The 14,560-nt window shown below is 42.7% G+C and overlaps 1 long non-coding RNA gene across 2 annotated transcripts in view; it reads right to left on the bottom strand.

Annotated features, from left to right (window-relative positions):
- Positions 1-1,530: 1,530 nt before the first annotated feature.
- LOC141541593 (uncharacterized) overlaps positions 1,531-14,560 on the bottom strand; it is a 29,331-nt gene continuing 16,301 nt past the window's right edge. Inside the window, exons 2-3 of one of the 2 annotated variants that reach the window (XR_012481851.1) lie at positions 10,714-10,858; positions 1,531-2,524 (exon numbers count right to left, since the gene is read on the bottom strand). This is a non-coding gene — a long non-coding RNA (uncharacterized LOC141541593). Of the gene's footprint in view, positions 2,525-10,204; positions 10,859-14,560 lie in introns of both variants that reach the window. The other variant, XR_012481852.1, reaches the window with a different exon arrangement.

Here is a 14,560-nt window from a genome sequence, read left to right as displayed (position 1 = left end):
GGCCAACCACGCTCACCTCCCTGAAATAATAACTGGACTTTTAGAAAGTGCCTTTAACTCCTTAGGAACCGGGCTCTGGCCTCTGCTTCACTGCTGGAAGTGGAGGAGGAGGCTGAGCCCTCCATGTGACTGGCAAGCTCAAGTCAAGGAAGGAAGGGAGGGAGGGAGGGAGGGAGGAAGGAAGGAAGGAAGGAAGGAAAGAAGGAAGGAAGGAAGGAAGGAAGGAAGGAAGGAAGGAAGGAAGGAAGGAAGGAAGGAAGGAAGGAAGGAAGGAAGGAAGGAAGGAAGGAAGGAAGGAAGGAAGGAAGGAAGGAAGGAAGGAAGGAAGGAAGAGAGGGAGGGAGGGAGGGAGGGAGGGAGGGAAGGAGAGAGGGGAAGAGAGAGAAAGGAGAGAGAGAGGAGAGAGAGAAGAGACAGAGACAGAGAGAGGAGAGAGAGAAGAAACAGAGAGAGGGGGGGGAGGGGGGAGGAAGAGGGAGGGAGGGGGAGGAAGGAAGAGGGAGGGAGCTAGGGAGGAAGAGGGAGGGAGGGAGGGAGGGAGAGAGAGATCTCAACTCAGTCTTCATTCTATCTTTTTAAAGGATTTTTACTACTTTAGGCCTGGATTTCCAAAAGGTCTTTCAGAAGTGACCAGAAATCAGCATCATGGGCGACCTCTGACTATTCCTCTCCCTGCCTTCCCCATCACCTTATTAAATATCTTGGATTTTGTTTCCTCCAGTTCGTGTTTGGCGCGTCTGCCTGAGATTGTGCAAGAAAATAAAAATCACAGAAAGAACTGGAACAGATCATATGAACTTAAAGGAACTAAAGAATGGTGGACTTGGAAGGGAGCTGAGAACTTAGTGTTATAACACAGGCCATAGAATGCCAGAGCTGGACAGAACCACAGAGCAAGATTATTAGAACTAGATGGTCCTCTAGGATATACTATAGCATATTTAATATGTATGGGAATGCCTGCCATCTAGGGGAGGGGGTGGAGGGAAGGAGAGGAAAAATTTGGAACAGAAGGAAGTACAAGGGATAATGTAAAAAAAAAAAAAAATTACCTATGCATATGCACTGTCAAAGAAAATGTTATAATTATAAAAATTAATAAAAAAAAAAGAGTGATAAAATAAAAAAAAAAGAACTAGATGGTCCTGGAACATAGAGTGTTAAAGCAAAAATTGATTCTTTGGACATAGAATATTAGAAAAGGAAACTTAAAGCTACAATAGATCTAAGATAAAAGAATGTTAGAACTGAGAGCAAAATTAGAACCAAGAACGTTGGCATTGAAAGGAACCTTAAAGCATAGAATGTTAGAGCTTAAAGGAACTTTAGACGCAAAATGTGTTAGAACGTAGAACATAAAATGTCTGAGCTGAGAAGGATCATAGAACCAAGAATAGGGCAATCCATAAGACCTAGAGGTAGAATGGTCCTTAGAATACATTGTTGGAACATGGAACACAGACTGTGCTAAGTGTTAGATTGTGCTAAATGCCAGAAGTAACTGACCAACAAAGAATGCTAGAACAATTATTTTTTTTTATTATAGCTTTTTATTTACCAGATATAGGCATGGGTAATTTTTCAGCACTGACCCTTGTAAAACCTTTTGTTCCAACTTTTCCCCTCTTCCCCCATGTGGCAGGTAGACCAATACATGTTAAATGTTAGAGTATAAATTAAATACAATATATGTATACGTGTCCATACAGTTGTTTTGCTGCACAAGAAGAATCGGACTTTGAAACAGTGTACCATTAGCCTGAGAAGGAAATCCAACATGCAGGCGGACAAAACTAGAGGGATTGGGAATTCTATGTAGGGGTTCACGCTCATCTCCCAGAGTTCTTTCTCTGGGTGTAGCTGGTTCTCTTCATTATTGAACAAATGGAATTTGGTTCATCTCCTTGTTGAAGAGAGCCTCCTCCATCGCAATTGATCATCCTGTAGTATTGTAGAACAATTATTTTTTGAGGTGGAAGAGATCAAATGGACCATCTGGTTCAAATCTGTCATTTTAAAGATAAGGATCGTATGATGATACTTAACAGTCAATCCAAAAACTTCTCTGGGGCATTAAGCTGAGCTCTGGGCAGCTAGGGGGCAACGTAGTGCACGGAGCAGTTAACACTGAGTTAGGAAGATTATGGTCCCGAGTTCAAATCCAGCTCCAGACCCTTACCAGTTGGGTGACCTCGGGGATGTCACTTAATCTTGCTTGCCTCAATTTCCTCATTTGGAAAATGGGCTAAAAAGTAAATGTCAAACCCCAAATAGAATCACAAACAAGACAATATGATGGGATGGAGGGCAACATGATGTAAGCATTCAGCTTAATAAAATAAGATAAAAGAAGAGATGTTTGTTTGGAGCTGGAGAGAGTCCTAGCAGATGAGACGTTGACACGCGTTGGATGACGCGGAGGAGGAGCTCTGGGATCTCGCTCTCCATTACGGGGCATGGATTGGCTCCTGTCTGCGTCCTTTCTTCTTGTCCCATTCGGGACTCTGTGGTTTCCTTAAAGGGTCTGTGAATAGAGTTCAAGAGATCCATAAATTTCTACAGGAAAAAAGTTGTATCTTTATTAGCCTCCAACTAAAACTTAGCATTTCCTTCAATTATTTAAAAGCGAGAATCGGAGAACGGCCCCCGGGCTTTGCCAAACTGCCCACGTGCCGAAACAGGCGAAGAGCCTGACGAGACATTGCTGGACGGCCTCAGCTGCTCTGGGAAAGCCGCCCGCAGAAGCGCTTCCGGAGTCCAGGGGAAGATTCTAGAGAAGGCGCAAAGGGCGAGGGTGAAGGCTGACTTGGGGTCTGCGCTGACTGGTCAGTTTGATAAAGGAGAGAATATCAGAAAGGTTTCTTTTTTTTTTTTTTTTTTTAATTTTTTATTTTATTTTATAATTATAACATTTTTTTGACAGTACATATGCATGGGTAATTTTTTACAACATTATCCCTTGCACTTACTTCTATTCAGATTTTTTCCCTTCCTCCCCCAACCCCCTCCCCCAGATGGCAAGCAGTCTTATATATGTTAAATATATTACAGTATATTCTAGATACAATATATGTGTGTAGAACCGAATTTTTTGTTGCACAGGAAGAATTGGATTCAGAAGGTAAAAATAACAGTTTACATTCATTTCCCAGTGTTCCTTTTCTGGATGTAGTTGGTTCTGTCCATCATTAATCAATTGGAATTGGATTAGCTCTTCTCTATGTTGAAGAAATCCACTTCCATCAGCATACATCCTCATACAGTATCATTGTTGAAGTGTATAATGATCTTCTGGTTCTGCTCGTTTCACTCAGCATCAGTTGATGTAAGTCTCTCCAAGCTTCTCTGTATTCCTCCTGTTGGTCATTTCTTACAGAACAATAATATTCCATAACCTTCATATACCATAGTTTACCCAACCATTCTCCAATTGATGGATATCCATTCATTTTCCAGCTTCTAGCCACTATGAAAAGGGCTGCCACAAACATTTTGGCACATACAGGACCCTTTCCCTTCTCTAGTAGTTCCTTGGGGTATAAGCCCAGTAGTAGTATGGCTGGGTCAAAGGGTATGCACATTTTGATAACTTTTTGGGCATAGTTCCAAATTGCTCTCCAGAATGGTTGGATTCTTTCACAACTCCACCAACAATGCATCAGTGTCCCAGTTTTCCCACAGCCCCTCCAACATTCATCGTTATTTGTTCCTGTCATCTTAGCCAATCTGACAGGTGTGTAATGATACCTCAGAGTTGTCTTAATTTGCATTTCTCTGATCAATAGTGATTTGGAACACTCTTTCATGTGAGTGGAAATAGTTTTAATTTCATCATCTGAAAATTGTCTGTTCATATCCTTTGAAGAAAGGTTTCTTTTTAACCTTGATTTGATCCATTTATTTTTGTCTCAAAAACGAGACCGTGGCCCTGCGGTTCCTTTGCAGATTTAAATCATGAGCCTAAGCCTGGGATTTCAGTCCCCCACCCCAGTGACTGGGGCAAATTTCCTGATCCTGGCCCTCAGTTTCCGCCTTTGTACAATTAGTGGTTGGGATGAAACGGATCCTTTCTAATTAATTAATTTAATTAGTTAAAATAATTAATCAATAAAATTGATAAAATAAATAATAAATAAAATAATTAATTTAATTAATTAATTAAAACAGACAGAACTCCAGTTTATCCTACCAGTAATGGGGGAGCCCTGAAGATGCTTCAGCATCAGTCAGGGGAGGACTTGAATGAATGAATGAATGAACTAGCATTTATTAAGCGCCTTCTGGATGCACAGGGCCATCCTGACCTCTGGCTGCATACAACAACAAATCCTTGAAGTTCTTTAGTTGGGGGCAGTCCTGGGGCTCTCTGCAGTTAGGAGCCAACCGGGGTGGGGGAAGACAGGATGAATTAGCTTCTCAGACGCGCTCATTTCCTCAGTTAGTTACCTATTAATGAACCCTCTGCTGCTCCGGAGTTCAAAGGGCAGGATCTATTTATTATTGGAAACCACCTCGGTATCAAACGGCGGAGGGGGAGGGGGATGCTGCCCCTGGGGAGCCCAACAACAGACGATTAATTTTTGAAGAAAATCTCCCTCCGCCTCCCCCGGCGGAGTAATCTTCCGCTCCCTGACCCGACAGCGCACGCGCTCACACAAAAGCTGGTTGTAAAATAAAGAAAGCTTCATTTCGGACTTTACTGCTGCAACTACCGTAAACTGTGCAGAAACCCGAGCCGGCCCATTAAGCTGTCTGCTCTTTCCTGTTGAAACAGGGCCTCTCCGGGGCCTCGCGCCGCCGAGGGAGCCCCTGACGGGGCGACATCCAGGAAGGGGAAGGCGTTGCCACGGCAACCGGAGCAAGTCTCCCGCCGCTTCTCCCGGAGAGGACCGGGCCGGCGCGAGGGACGGAGGCCGGCGCGGGCCGGGAGGGGACGGCAAGGGCGCCCCCCCACCCCCCCGAGGCCGGCCCCACGTGGCCTCCGGTCATAATGTGGGCATTCAGGCAGAAAATCACCTTCTGAGGGGAGCTTGTTTTTGGCGCGGAATCCTCCCCGGCCTCTTTGAGGATGGGCTCGCGAGGTGGCGGGAGGAGCGCTCCGGGGGACGCCGGTGTAAAGGAGGCGGCGTCCCGGGCCGTTTTCGCTACCCCCCTCCCTTTTTCAAAGAACCATTTGATGGAGCCCGATTCGGTGCTGGATGGAAAGCAGGGGGACGCTCAGAGGCCTCCGACCCGAGCCCCGCGCGCCCTTTGCCGGCTTCGTCCCGGCTGCTCCTGAACCGGACCGGCCCACTCTGGTTCCGGGCAGGGCCTCTGGCCGCCCCTCCCCCCGCGGCCCTCCCACAGCCTCCCCGGCTCCCTTCGAGGAAACGTTGCGCGACCCCCGCCTTCTCCTCCCCCTCCCTCCCCTCCCCCCCCCCCCCCCCCCCCCCCCCCAGTCCGAGGGCCTCCCGCTGCTAATTGTCTCCTTTTCATCCCACACTCGGCTTGGGCTCCTAACTCTGTGTATTGCCTTCCCTATCTGATGTGAGCTCCCTGAGGGAGGGGCTGTCTCTGGTCTCTTAGTACATCCGGGGCTTAGCACAGGGCCTGCACATACCGGCACGTGGTGAATGCGCATGGCCTGGGCTCCTTACTCCGATCTGCACTTTCCCATTTGCCAGCTGGGGGGGGGGGGGGGAAGGGGGGGAGGGGTCAATGGAACAGCGGCTCTGAGCCTGTTTCCTCATCTGTAAAGTAAGGAGCAGTCAAGTGATGTCTCCAGTCCCTTCCAGAGCTCAGTCTCCCCTTTTGTTCCCACATCTCATAGTAGAAGTCCCTCGTAACTCCGCATCCTGTGTCCTAAGGCACGATCCATATCCAATGGTCTGAGTTCTAAGCTCCCTCCCGGCTCTGACACCCCCTGTTCTAGGCTCCCTCCCCAGCTCTGACACCCCCTGTTCTAGGCTCCCTCCCCAGCTCTGACACTCCCTGTTCTAAGCCCCCTCCCAGCCCTGACATCCCCTGTTCTAAGCTCCCTCCCATCTCTGACATCCCCTGTTCTAAGCTCCCTCCCATCTCTGACATCCCCTGTTCTAAGCCCCCTCCCAGCTCTGACCTCCCCTGTTCTAAGCTCCCTCCCAGCCCTGACCTCCCCTGTTCTAAGCCCCCTCCCAGCTCTGACTTCCCCTGTTCTAAGCTCCCTCCCAGCCCTGACCTCCCCTGTTCTAAGCTCCCTCCCAGCCCTGACCTCCCCTGTTCTAAGCCCCCTCCCAGTTCTGACCTCCCCTGTTCTAAGCTCCCTCCCAGCTCTGACATCCCCTGTTCTAAGCTCCCTCCCAGCTCTGACATCCCCTGTTCTAAGCTCCCTCCAGCTCTGACACCCCCTGTTCTAAGCTCCCTCCCGCTCTGACATCCCCTGTTCTAAGCTCCCTCCCAGCTCTGACACTCCCTGTTCTAAGGCCCCTCCCAGCTCCAACACCCCCTGTTCTAAGCTCCCTCCCAGCTCTGACATAATTCTCTCAAAGAAGTTGCAGACAAAAATAGGGGGAAAAAAACAAAACAAAAAAAAAAAAAATGGGTAGTTCTGTTCTCCAAAATGTTTACTTCTAGATGTTGGGTGGGAGAAAGGTGGATGGATCAGCTTCTCCCATTTGTTAGTAGCCCTAGTGTAATTGACAGTTTTCAGACAGGTATCAGTGGAAATAACATTTTCCAGCCGAACTTGAAAGCTCAACTGTGTCCCAGGTTGGAGTCCGGGGTGCGGTCCCTGGGCAGGCCCCTGCCAGCACAGCCCAGCCCAGCCCGACCTCTGAGTCAGTGGCAGTCCAGATTTCCCAGCCCAGAGACTCCAGGGAGGACTCAGAAGGTCGGCGGAGAAGGCCTGTTCCAAAGGGCCGGCTATCTCATGTTCAGTTCCAGAGCAGTCCGGCTCAGCGGGAGCCCCCAGTCCCAGCCACAGCCAGCACACTGACTTTTACAGCTACCTTGGGGCGAGACAGAAAAGAGAGCTTGTGGTCAGACTCCTCGAAGAGTCTCTGAAAACACCTGCACAAAACCCTGGAAGCTTGGGACAGTGCTCCCTCCACCCTGGAAACGGAGCCCTACTTTAACAGAGTTAAAAGAATAATAGGTTAGGAAACTGAAAATAAAATTCTGACCACTTAAAGTTAATATGGTAACAAGGAAGACAAAACACAGACTCAGAAGATGATAATAAAGTCAAATATCCTCCATCCAAAGCCTCCAAGAGAAATAAGAATGGAAGAGTTCAAAAGAGATTTTGAAAGTCAAGAGAGGAAAAATTAGGGAAAGAATTGAGAGAGGTGCAAAAGGAAATACAAAAAGCTGATGAGGAGAAGGATGCCTTCAAAAGCAAAATTGGCCAGTTGGGAAAGGAAGTATAAAAGCTCACTAAGGAAAATAATACCTTAAAAAAACAGAACTGAGCAAATGCAAGCTAATGACTTATGAGTAATCAAGAAACAATCAAGCAAAACAAAAACTGGAAAAAAAAAGTGAAATATGTCATTGGAAAAACAACTGACATGGAAAATCGATCCAGGGGAGATCATTTAAAAATTATTGGCCTACCTAAAAGTCATGATCATACAAAAAGTGTGGACATCATCTTTCAAGAAATTATCAAGGAAAACTATCTTAATATTCTAAAACCAGAGGGTAAAATTGAAATTGAAAAAATCCACCAATGTCCTCCTAAACGAGATCCCCAAATGAAAACTCCCAGGAATATTATAGTCAAATTTGAGAACTCACAGATCAAGGAGAAAATATTGGAATCATCCAGAAAGAAGCAATTCACATATAGTGGAGCCAGTCAGGATAACACAAGATTTAGCAACTTCTATATTAAAGGACCAGAGGGCTTGGAATATGATATTCCAGAAAGCAATGGAGTTAGGATTGCAACCAAGAATCACCTACCCAGCTAAACTGTGTATAATCCTTCAGAGGAAGAGGTGGTGATTGAAGAAACAGGATTTTCAGGCATTTGTGATGTGAAGACCAGAACTGAATAGAAAATTTGATTTTCAGATACAGGACTCTGGAGAAGCATAAGGAGCTAATCAGGAAAGTGATCTCATAAGAGACTTCATAAGGTTTATCTGGTTATATTCCTACATGGGAGGATGAGACTAAGAATGTTCTATTCTTATTATTATGTTAGTTAGAAGAAGTATAAATAGACAGAGGGCATGAGTATGAGTTGAATATGAAGTAATAATATCTTTTTTAATAATGAAGTTAAGGGATGAGAGAAGGATGTACTGGGAGAAAGGGAAAGGGAGAAGGAGAATGGTGTAAATTATATACCAAAAAAGAGGCAAAAAAAAAAATGCTTTTACAGTGGAGGGGAAGAGGGGAAGAAGAAGGAGAATGAATGAACCTTACTCGCATCAGAATTGACTCAAATAGGAAATAGCATACATAATCATCTTTCAAGGTAGGGTAGAAATCTATTTTCTCCTGCAGGAAAATAAGAGAGGGAGGGTGATAAAAGAGAAGGCATATTGGGAGAGGGAGTGCTCTACAGGAAAACACTTTTGAGGAGGGACAGGGTAAAAGGAGGTAGAATAAATGGGGGGCGGAGTTCAATTAGCAATAGTAATTATGAAAAAAAATTAAATGAAAATTTCTCTGATAAGACCTCATTTCTCAAACATAGAAAATATGATCATAAGAGCCAAGCCCCAATTGATAAATGATCAAAAGATATGATTTGTGCCCAAAGGGCTGCAAATTTGTGAATATCCTTTGACCTAACAGCACCATGACTAGGAATGAATACCAAAAGAGATTCGGAACAAAACAGAAAAAAAAAAAAAAAAAAAAAAGGAAAATGACCTATATGTACAAAAAATATATATTCATACCATCTCTCTTCTCAGGATAAAAAAAAATAGAAATTGAGGGGATGTCCATCAATTGGGGAATGGCTCAATAACCTGTGTTTGCACTGGAATATTATTGTTCTATGGGAACTGATGAGCAGGATGCTCTCTGGGGGAAAAAATCTGCAAAGTCTTCCAGGAACTTAAGCAAAGTGAAATATATTGTACACAAAATAATAGTCATGTTCTGGGATGACCAGCTTTAAGTGACTTTGTTACTCTCAGTAGTACAATCATCCACAATTACTCTGAAGGATTTATGATAAAAAAATCCCATCCATTTCCAGAGAAGGAACTGATTGTGCCTGGATACAGATTGAAGAATTCTCTCTCTCCCTCTCTCCCTCCCTCCTTCCCCCTCTCTCTTTCTTTTTAACTTAATTTTTCATGAGGGTTTTTATTTTCATTAGGGTAGGAGAGCTATGTTTTCTTTCACAACTTGACTTTTATGGAAATGTTTTGCATACCTTCACATGTGGTTTTTTAATTATAGGTGGGCATAAGGCAGAGAACCTAGAACTCAAAAATCTTAAAAACAAATGTTAAAAAAAATTGTTTTGAATGTAACTGCGGGAAAATATTAAATAAATAAATAAATTTAAAGAAGAAAAAAAAAAAAAAAGATATAAAGGCTCCCAAAGGTTTTATTATTCATTGATCATAAATCAGCATTTGATTGGTAAAGTGCAAAAATCTGAGATTTAGATCTATGGCAGACCTCAGAGGTCACCAAATCCAACTCTGTCATATTAAAGAGGAGGAGACCCAGGGAGATGAAATGACTAAGGTCACATAGGTGAAGCAAGATTTATCATGCATTTAACAAAGTCTTATGGGTGTGATGGAGCAATGAGGGCTAAATAACAAGAAGTTAATAGGTCTGGAACCAGCTGACCCACCAAAATCAATAGGTACTGGGTTAAAAGAGAAATGGCAATCAGGGAGTCTGTGCTGGAGGATCATCTGCCTCTATATTTGATCTTATTCTATTTCTCATCTTAAGCGATGAAAAACATTTTGGCACACATGATATGCTTGTATGCATACAAATCCACTGGATTTGTGTGGTGGATAATGGTTTAATCCACTCTTAAAAGTTAAATGAAAGGTATATTATTCTACTAGACCAAAGATTTAAAATATTGAATTAGAAAAGATCTTAAATAGCATCTTGCACAGGAACCATTTTTCAGATAAGGAAACTGAGGCCCATTCAGTCAATAAGCACTAATTAAGCCACTATTATGTGCCAGGTACTGTGCCAAGTTCTGGGCTGAGAGTGATGTAGTAACAAAGTCTGAATTCAAACCCACATGCTCCGACTCCAAATCCAATGTTCTTTCCACTTCGCCGAGAAGACTTAGTCTCTATAGACTTCAAATTTTCATCTAGTAAAACATTTTTAAAAGGTATGTTTGGCAAATGAAGACTACCCAGAAATGCCCACTGCTGTTTCCAGGCTGTTTTTCCCCAACAGCCCTGTTTTTTTTCCCATCAACAGCTGGGTTCTATCATGAGGTGATAAAATTGAGCCACAATTTGGGACTTCGTTAGGAAATATTACATCATCCCAATACAGGGACCTTTAATTAATTGGGCAGGTTTTCTTTGGTCTGAGTTCTACAAACATCTCCAATCTTGACATCATAAAGACTTTGGATCCTCAAGACCCATCCATGATGTGGATATTGGGAATTGATATACGACTAAACCACAGGAAGCAGCCCAAGTCTCCGTTGGAGAGTAGGGTGAGGAGCACTGTCCTTCAAGCCCATTGGGCCAGTAAAAGGCAAAATGAACCATTCTCTCTTTTACAACTGACTTTTACAGCTCACATGATGTCAAGGATTTCAGAAGCTTTGGTCTCCTCTGGTTCCAAACTCGAAGAACGCAATCACTTCCATCTTCTTTTTTCTTCCATTGGGAAACACTAGCATTGGGTGCCTGGAGATGAATTGTTTCCAATTCTGCAAGCAGGAATTTGAGGAAAATCAGTAGGAGACAAACGTGTATAAAACTCAGCAAGCCAACCGAGGCCAAATAAAATGATGAACTGAGGGCCAAAAATAAATGCTTGTCCAAGAAAGAGCCCAGTAATGGGGGGAACAATTGTGTATATGTTCATGCAAGTACATGTTTAATGGGACATTCAGTGTGAGAGCGTGGTTTTAAATCCTAATTCTTTTGCAAAACTGTGTTATCTCAAGAAACTAAAGTAGAAATAATACCTACATTTTCTTTGATGCTTACAACCCCCTGCGAAGTAGGGAGGGGATGGCAGTGTTTTGTACCTATAAATCACTGGTGATGTTCCCTCCCCCCTTTTAAAAATCCTGAATTTAATAACTACCAAAAAAAGTAAGCTTTTCCACATATTAAATAGAATATAAAAACTATATGGGGAAAAAACACATAAAACCACAAATCATCTTGATGTACACGGCTTATTTTTCCAAGTAAGTTTATAACAAATTCAACATGTAATTTTCAAAGTTATCCTGCTTTGCCTGTGCTTCCTTTTGGATTTCAGTCTATTCCTTTGAAGCACGGTCTATTTTCCTTGTGAATTATTCTGGTACTTGGAAAATTTCCCCACTGCATTGTGCAGACAATGGAAATGACTGCATCCATTTATTGTGCATTTAACGAACTCTCATTCTGGGAGGAAATAAAGATTCATTCACTGTTTCATCCTTTAGGATTTTACTTTCCATTGGGGATAAATACCCTGTCCACAAAAAAAGTAAATGAAAGCATATACAAAGTAAATACACAGTGAAATATGTAAAAAGTAAAAAGAGAAGATAAAGGAATAACCTTTGTAACAGGGCTTTACAAATATCCAATTTGATACAATTTTTGAACATGAAGGGGACATTTGTTGTACCTGATGGAGTTAAAACCCAGTTAAAACCTCCAACCCTGGAGAGGATCTGGCATTTCCACGGAGAAAGGGATGGGAATTCTAGCAGATGGAGATGACAAGAAAAGGTGTCCTAGTCAAGAAGAACAATTCATGTAAGATACTGAGGTAAAATGTCCTATATAAGAGTAGTAAGGAGGCCAGTTTGACCAGAAACATGGAGGACATGAGCTGGATTAATATAGTTAAATTGAAGCCTGGATGTAAAGGGCTTTAAATACTTCTCATGGAGGAATTTATATTTTATCCTAGAGGCAAGACAGTTCCATTGACTATGCTTGACCAGGAACGTGACTTAGTCATACCCAAACTTCTTTTTTTTAAATAAAGCTTTTTTCTTTTTCAAAACATATGCATGGATAACTCTTTGACATTAACCCTTGCAAAACCCTGTGTTCCAATTCCCTCCCTTTCCCCACCCTCTCCCCAAGATGGCAAGTAGTCCAATATGTGTTAAACACATTCGATTCTTCTACACATATTTCCACTATTATCATGGTGCACAAGAAAAACCAAATCAAACTGAGGAAAAATGAGAAAGAAAATAAAATGCAAGCAAGCAAACAACAACAAAAAGAGTGAAAATGCTGTGTTGTGATCTACACTGAGTCCCTACAGTCTCTCTCTGGGTGCAGATGGCTCTCTCCATCACAAGATCATGGGAATTGGCACCAATCATCTCATTGTGGAAGAGAGCCACGCCCATCAGAATTGATCATCCTATAGTATTGTTGTTGAAGTATACAACAATCTCCTGGTCCTACTCATTTCACTCAGCATCAGTTCCTGTCAGTCTCTCCAGGCCTCTCTGTATTCATCCGGCTGGTCATTTTTTACAGAATAATATTCCATAATATTCATATACCACAACTTATTCAGCCATTCTCCAATTGATGGGCATCCACTCAATTTCCAGTTTCTGGCCACTACAAAAAGGGCTGCTACAAATGTTTTTGCACATGTGGGTCCCTTTCCCTTAAGATTTCTTTGCAGACCCAACCTTCTTAATAATTATTTCATTTGTTATTTTTGTGCCACCAGCATCTGGCACAGCACCTATTACATGGTATTCTTGGATTGTTACTGAATTAACTCAAATAATGGAGTAATAGACAGAGCTGGGAGTCAAGAAGTTGAAGGCAAATCTTTCTATTACTTGGGTATCCTTCAATGAACTCTATCCTCTTTTGGCCTCAGTTTCCTCCTCTGTAAAATGGAGTCAGAAGAGATGACCCTTTAGCTTCCTTTCTGCTCTAAATATATATTTCTTTCATCCATATGAATGTTCTCTCCAACCATTCTGAATACAGCTTTTAATGGATGGTTTCAAGAATTACTAAAGACAATTCACACACACACTAATATATATCTTCTATGTGTATATATGTATATATACATGTATATACACACATAATATATGTGCATATATAAATACATGTGTATTATATTATATCATATGTGTATTCTCACATCATCACTCAGATTTATATCATATGTTAAGATTTTTATCAGAATGAGCAACCAGTTCCGTGGTGATAAGTCTCTCAAACAATAATTAATAAATATTTACTAAGAATCTAATATGCTCCAGACACTGTGAAGTCCTAAAGATATAAAAGCAATAGAGAAAAAGTCCCTTCCCCCAAGGAGCTTTTAATTCACACAACACGACATGTAAACAAATGAATTAAAGATAATTTTGGGGGGAGAGGAGTGGAATGATAATAGCTGAGGGATGCTCTCTGACCTAAAGAAATTTCATGTGGACAAAATAATGGATTTTTGGTTTATTTGACTTCCATTAAACTAGTTCCTAAGTAAGTGTAGCTAACTTTTTCACAGAAGTCCACTACAGAGAAGGGTAGTTTTAAAGCTGAAGGAAAGCTGAGCCCAGTCAAATCTCATTTTCCAGGAGAAGAAACTCAGACCAAGAGAAAGGGTGGAATTTATCCAAAAACGTGGGAGGGAGGGAAGGAAGAATACTTGAAGACTTCAGGTACATTCTTCTATAGGAGGTAGTGAGCTGAAAATAGGGACTCAGAGGCAGAGGTGGGAAGGGGATCTCCAGGCATGTGAGTCAGTCTGTGTATCTACAGAGATGAGAAATGAAGCCACGTGTGAACACCCCAAAGCCAATGGGCTTGAATGGAGTCCATGAACAGGAATCATCTGGTATAAGATTGAAAAGGTAGATTTGATTCAGGGTATGAAGGACTTTAAATGGGAAACTGAGGCATTGGAACTTAATCATGGAGCTAACAGGGAATCATTTATTGAGTGGGGGGAGTAACATAAACAGGTCTGTGCTTTAGGAAAATCACTTTTCAGGAAGGATGGACTTGGTCAGGGAGAAGGTGAAGTAAGGAGCTCAGTTAGGAAGCTATGGCAATAGTTCAATTATAAGTGCTGGGTGGGCCTGAATGAGGAAAGAGGAGGGGATCGAAGTGAGAGATGTTGGGAAGATAAAGAATTTAGCAACACTCAGAAATGTGGGGTAAAAGGGAATGACTTCAAGATCATGAACTTGAGAGAGACTGAGAGTGGTGGCAACTTTACCAGATCTGGAGAAATGAGGAAAAGTGCATTTGGGGGAAGATTTCGGCAAACTGGGCTGGAGAGGCTTATGGGACATCATTGAAAATCTCTAAAAGGCAGCTGCACTCTCCGTAACCCATGCCCAGGGCTCCCCTTCAAGCCTTTCCAGTTTTATGGCAACTTGACTGTCCTCCCCACCATTGTCCCTGTC

The sequence above is a fragment of the Sminthopsis crassicaudata genome, chromosome 4 (genome assembly GCF_048593235.1).
Source record: "Sminthopsis crassicaudata isolate SCR6 chromosome 4, ASM4859323v1, whole genome shotgun sequence".
Classification (NCBI taxonomy): domain Eukaryota; kingdom Metazoa; phylum Chordata; class Mammalia; order Dasyuromorphia; family Dasyuridae; genus Sminthopsis; species Sminthopsis crassicaudata.
Note: the sequence above shows the minus strand (reverse complement) of the source record. Positions and strands in the feature narration are given on the sequence as shown.